The sequence below is a fragment of the Rhinatrema bivittatum genome, chromosome 7, assembly GCF_901001135.1.
Source record: "Rhinatrema bivittatum chromosome 7, aRhiBiv1.1, whole genome shotgun sequence".
Lineage (NCBI taxonomy): Eukaryota > Metazoa > Chordata > Amphibia > Gymnophiona > Rhinatrematidae > Rhinatrema > Rhinatrema bivittatum.
The window spans coordinates 272,675,892-272,681,891 of record NC_042621.1 but is presented as its reverse complement, the minus strand read 5'-3'; the positions used below and the strand labels follow the sequence as shown (position 1 = coordinate 272,681,891).

General features: G+C 47.1%; 1 protein-coding gene across 3 annotated transcripts in view; it reads left to right on the top strand.

Moving 5' to 3' along the window:
* The first annotated feature begins 3,166 nt into the window (after positions 1-3,166).
* LZTS2 (leucine zipper tumor suppressor 2) overlaps positions 3,167-6,000 on the top strand; it is a 316,325-nt gene continuing 313,491 nt past the window's right edge. For all 3 annotated transcript variants that reach the window (XM_029610253.1, XM_029610249.1, XM_029610251.1), the window contains exon 1: positions 3,167-3,301. The gene's annotated coding sequence lies outside the window, so the exon portion shown is untranslated. The remainder of the gene's footprint in view (positions 3,302-6,000) is intronic.

Genomic DNA, 6,000 nt, shown 5'->3' with positions numbered 1-6,000 from the left:
CCACAACCCCGGATGATGACATCGGCTAAGCTCCGGTATATAAGGCCAGGCCTCGCTCTCTCAAATTGCCTTTGCAACAGGTCCCCTCACTAGTCGAGTGCTCATTGCTTCTCCTGTTCCTGGTTCCTGATCCTGATTGCCTTCGTTCCTGTTTCCTTGTTCCTGAGTTCCTGTTCCTTCGTCTCTCCTTCGGACTGCTAACCTGGTTTGACCTCTGCATTGCCTGACTACTCCGTCGCTTCTCTCCAGCTCAGGACCTCTACATTGCTTGATCACGCCCGTTGCTTCTCTCCAGCCCTGTACTTGTGCTTCCTCTGACCATCTTTTGACTCTCTCCTCGTCCAGACCTCAGCCTTGCTTGCCACTGCTTCCAGCCTGCCGCCAGCCCTGAACCCAACTTGCTGAAAGACGCCTCTTCAACCTTTGTCCTGGACGTGGTTCATTCAGGCTTCGGCCTGCTCTTGCTCGGGCGCCCTCTGTCAGAATGTACTCCTATTGCCCCCCGGGTCTCCGCCTCGCCCAGTTCAGACTGTTACCTACACTGGGTGCTGCCTCTGGGCTGACCTCCATCCACCCATCGACGACCACTGACGGAGGCCACCTAAGTCCAGCCGGCCCCGGCACCCAAAGGCTCAACCTGCGGGGAACGAGGGCTGGTATTGGTGAAGCGCCAGCCGGCCTCCGACCGTCAGCCCTCTCTGCCTGCCGACGGTGGGGACCCGTAGGATCCCTCCTACGGGTAGCGTTAACCCCACCTCGGCCCAAGGGTCCACCTCCGGCGCAACAATGCAAAATTCCACGTTAGGAGTCACCACTCAGGAAAAGGTATCATCGTTAAAAATACTTTGAAATCTTCTGCTCTGTGTGCAGCAGCAGCCAAGAAAGCAAACAGAATGCTAGGGATTATTAGGAAAGGAGAACAAAATAGAGAATATCAGAATGCCTCTGTATTGCTCCATGGTGCGACCTTATTTTGGTGCAATTCTGGTCACCATATCTTAAAAAAGATCTAGCTGAATTAGAAAAGGTACAGAGAACAGCGACCAAAATGATAAAGGGGCTGGAACTATTCCCCTATGAGGAAAGGCTAAAGAGATTAGGACTCTTCAGCTTGGAGAAGAGATGGCTGAGGGGAGATATGATTGAGGTCTATAAAATAATGAGTGGAATGGAACGAGTAAACATTAATCAACTGTTGACATTTTCAAAAAGTACAAAGACCAGGGAACACACAATGAAGTTACTAGGTAATACATTTAAAATTAATAAGAGAAAATATATTTTACTCAAAACATAATTAAGCTCTGGAAGTCATAAATATATAAAATAAATAAAGCGGATGTGGTGAAAGATATTAGTGTAGCTGCATTTAAAAAAAGTTTGGATAAATTCCTGGAGGAAAAGTCCATTGATAATTATTAAGGTAGAATTGCAGAAATCCACTGCTTATTCTTGGGATAAGCAGCATGAAATCTATCTACCCCTTGGGATCCTGCCAGGTACTTGTGACCTGGATTGGCCACTGCTGGATATAGGATAATGGGCTTGATGGACTTTTGGTCTGAACCAGTATGGCATGTTCTTATGTAAGAATTGGTAAGCGTGTTCATTTAGTACAGAAGTGGCCAAGCCCAATCCTCAAGAGCCACAAATCAAGATATCCATAATGAATATGCATGAGAAAGATTTGCATGCACTGCTAACATATGTGGGTAGTTTTTCCCGAGAAAATCCCAGAATATGAGCACAGAGGCCCTGCACATATCGGGGTCGGCAATTTCATAAAAGCCTGGTTCTGCAGGTAAAGCACTGTTTTATAAGGAAATTTGCTGGGCCTTTGTTTCTAAACATTATCCCCTTGGTTGTAATTATAAGCCTTTTTTATTTTTATTCTTATTATCATTTCAGGCATAGTTTTTGAGTGCTTTTTTGGATTTAATTACTCACCTTTCCCAAATGTGAGCTCAAAGCAAATTACAGTTCAGGAACTGCGGTTATTTCCCTGTCCAAGAGAACTTACAATCTAAGTTGTAGCTGAGGCAACAGAAGGTTAGAAGTGACTTGCGCATGGAATAAGTGTAGGAGAAGCAGGACCTTGAACCCTGGCTTTCCTGGTTCTCAGCCTGGTGCCTTAATCACCAGGCTCGAGTTAAATGCATCCTTTTTTTGGAGGTAGGCGACAGGCAACTTTTCTATTTGCTGTTTCTTAAGTCAGGGCTGTTTTAGGATTTTAAGGAACTGTTTCATGCTTGGGGTTTCCTCTCCCTTCTCAGGCCCTGAAGCTGGAGGATTGGTGGTAGCCTGTACAAAAGGAGGAAGGGTCCAACAAATGTTGTTTTGTATGCACAGTTCACAACAAGCAAAACTGCTGCTGTGTCTTCCCAAAACCCAGGGCACTTCGGTTTTTCAGTGATACATACACTTCCCCGTAGCCCTGGGGATGCTGGCTCGGGACAGGTGGTAGTGGCTGCGCCACAGCACAACACTGATCCAGTTGTGACAGGGCTCAGGCAAGGGTGGCTACCACTGGCCCTTTCTGGGTACAGATGACCCTACTGGCAGGCCGTACCAGGGTGTCCCGCTTCCATCCCCTCAGCACAGTTTTCCCACTGATAGTTCCTAACTGCCTCCCAATACACAATAAATTGTAATAATACGACAGTCAAGTCCGTCTTTCTTAGTTTTACAGGTTCCTCGGATGCCTGATGGAGTTCCTTGATGGCCACTTTTCTCCTCTCCGGTCACTGGCTTTCTGCCCCTGCTCTGCTTGTATATATACTCAGGCATCACAGGGAACTAGAGGGAGGGCCACAGGAGCTGGCAGCTCTGCTCTGTCTGCACCATTACCGGCAGCAGCAGTGGTTGCTAAGAAGTAGGGGGTCGGGGGTCGGTGGTGCAGCGCTCCTGCCCTGCTTTATTAAAAAACTCGGGTTTAAAAAGCTCCCTCCCCTTCCCCCCAAATATAATCGTGAACACCTCCCCCACTTATTTTCGCAATACTTTTCCTTCACGGGGTAGGGGCGGGAATAGAGGGGCTTCACAATCACAGCCCCTCGCCTCGCGCGGAAGCTCCTCCTCTCGGGGCGATGGGAGGAGTCCAGCCCCGAAGTGGGCGGGGCGAGCGAGCAGAGGAGGCGGGGAGCTGCAGCAGCCGGGGCTCCGGGCTGGGGTGGTTGGCTGGAGCGCCTCGGTCGCAGCTGGCGAGCGGGCAGGAGGCGCCCGGCGGGGGCTGGCTCTCGGTACTCCCCGTCCTGATCCGCGATCGGTTTTGTTCCGGAGCGCGGGTTGCGTGTCAGCAGCGGTAAGTGAGCGGCAAGAGCCCGCACTAGTTTGCTCAGGGTGTTCTGCAGCCAGAAAAACCAAAAACAAAGAGAAAAAAAAAAATGTGTGCAAGTTGCAGATGTGTCCCGCTTGTGAATCTGCAGTTCCTCTGGGCTGACTTTTCAAGCAAAGACTTGGATTGCGGGGGAAGGAAAGTAATGCTCGCATCTGGAAAAAGTGACGTCTGAGGGTGCTGCTGGCTTAAGAGGCGGTGGGGGGCTGGGGAAGTGTTTTGTTCAGCCTTAAAGCGTCTGTGTTTTAGGGAAGGTTTAAAAGGCGTTTTAGTTGGGGATACAATCGCGGTTAAAGAACTTCAGGTTCCTCTGCTACGTTTCTGGAAGGGGGGGGAGAGAGGCGGTGCTCTGCTGCTGATTTAACATGAAAGCGATTGCTGGAAAGTAACTGCATGATCAGCACTTTTACTTACCCTAACTTGGCGTCGGAATTGTGGTGGTGCAGCTACAAATGCCTTCTCTTTTCGTGGCCGAGGCTTTTTTGTTGTTGTTGTTTTGTTTTTGTTTTTTAAATAGATATTGGATAACTTTAATATCGTTTGATTTAGGTTGTTCCTGGTAAATCGATCTTTATCAGGAGGTTTAAAGCACGGCCCCAGGCTCTTAATTGTGCAGCCACCTCTAGGGTGAAACTAGGCGAAGAACTAGAGTTCAAAACTGAAATGAAAAGTGCCTGATATACAGAATAATTGTTCTGTGTGGAACTTCTCTACTTGCTTTTCCCTGGGGCAGTGATGTATTTGTTTTATTTTATTTTTTAATAATTTTGACAGTTTGGCTGAATAGTCGCAGTACTGGTAAAGAAACGTAGTTGGCAGTTTTAAGAGAATCATTAATAGTTATTAATAAAGGTAAAACAGGGCGCTGCTCCGCGAAGTGCCAACTTTGGCCTGGGCACAGAAAAGAGAACGGGGGTGTATCTCTAAGAAAAGCTGCGCCAGGTTTGTATGGAAGAACATATAGGAAGACAAAGAAATGATGTTTAGGGAGGCCTCGCCAGCAGGTCCAGAATAAACACAGGCAGGGCATTAATCCAGTGATAAGAGCAAAGCTCTTTTATGTCCTAACAGTGTTTAGTCAGGAGAGGGCCAACGGGATCAAGGAAGTGCCATGGCCTTCTTCCCTGCCTGCTGAGGTAAGACGGCTACCCGGGTGGGTTGCTTGAAAAAGAAGCATCGTGTTTAGTCTTTTTTTTTTTACTTAAAAATTCTCGCAGGTTGGTAATCCTGAAATAGGCATGCAGGTGTGCTGCAGCTTTGGCTGCCATGGGAAAGTATTCCTTCCTGAGCACATATGTGATGGGTAATCCAACTCGCTGGATCAGCACTTTCTCTTTGAGTCTTACATCTGCATAACCACTGACTTTTTTTTTTGGTAATAAAAACTTCTGTGTCATTTTGGGGGATGGTATTGTCTGTGCAGTTTTTCTTTGCAGGATTGTGAGACTTGCATGAGATAGCATAGACCTGTGAAATTAACTGTGCATGCAGAATACTGATAGTTGGGTTTGTTTGGTTTTTTTGGGGGGTGGGGGGGAGAATGTCTTTCTGTCTTTTGCCCAGTCTATAAATCTCGCCCTTGCTGCTGTAGCCATGACCCTGTTCTTTGGCAAGATGCTCAGGAAGGTGACTTAAAAACTCTCTTTCCAAGGACTTGGTGAAATGTGTTTCTCCTTTTAAGATCAGAAGATGCCCCTTTAGTTGTGTTTCTGCTTCCCGGGTAGAAAAATCCACTGCCATATTTGTACAGTGCTGTTCGATCCCAGTCAGTTTCTCTCATAATGAAATCAGCCCCAGCTCAGACAAGACCTTATAGCCCTTTATTGATTTTGGAGCCCCGTGTCAAACTTTCTGAGACGTTTGAATGCCCATTATGAGCGTGGGGTGCCCCATTTTCTGGCATGCCTTAAAAGTGATCTTTCTCACTTCTCCGCTCCCCCCTCCCCCAGCCTAGCATTGAATGCACACCACCACACCACTAACTTTGCTTCCTGCTGCTTGAATTTGTAAGCTGATCCAGCCAGTGGCCAGGCTTCTCAAAGTGTGTCCTGGGTTCTGTAATACCTGCTTTTCTAGAGCGGCTGTTGGCCAGAGTCTTCTACAAGGGTGAGAGAATTCCATCCCGTAGTATTCAAGATCGTGGAGGGATTCTGCAGTCATTTTGCTATGTGCAAAATCTCCTAGGTTTCGTTCTGGATGAAATCTATTAATTATGCATTCAGCCTTCAGTGCCTAGGGACCTCCTCAGGACTGAGAGAGTGTGCTAATTTTAGGTTTCTATTAATAGGTTACTAGAAGTAAAGTTATTGTTTGGGGTATTCATGAGTTGAACTGCAGCTTGAAATTCAGACTCCTTCCTGGCTTTCTCTTTTTTTTTCCTCTGTGTATACATATATAAGGGTGGAGATGACTTTGGAAACGTTTCTAGGAACTGGGGCAAAAAAAAATTCTTTATAATTTTGTGTTTGTAAATTTTGACCTTTTTTAAAATGATTTTTAAGCTTTTTATATGTTTGTTTTTTTTTTTTTCTTCCAACCTTTCTCTCGCTTTCCTCCTATCCCCGTCAGCCTCTCCTCTTTGGCAGCTGGGGACAGCCCCCGTGGCAGCAGCAGCTGCTGCTGCTCTCTTGGCTTCCATGCGCCAGCTGCTGCCCAGAGAACTGGCC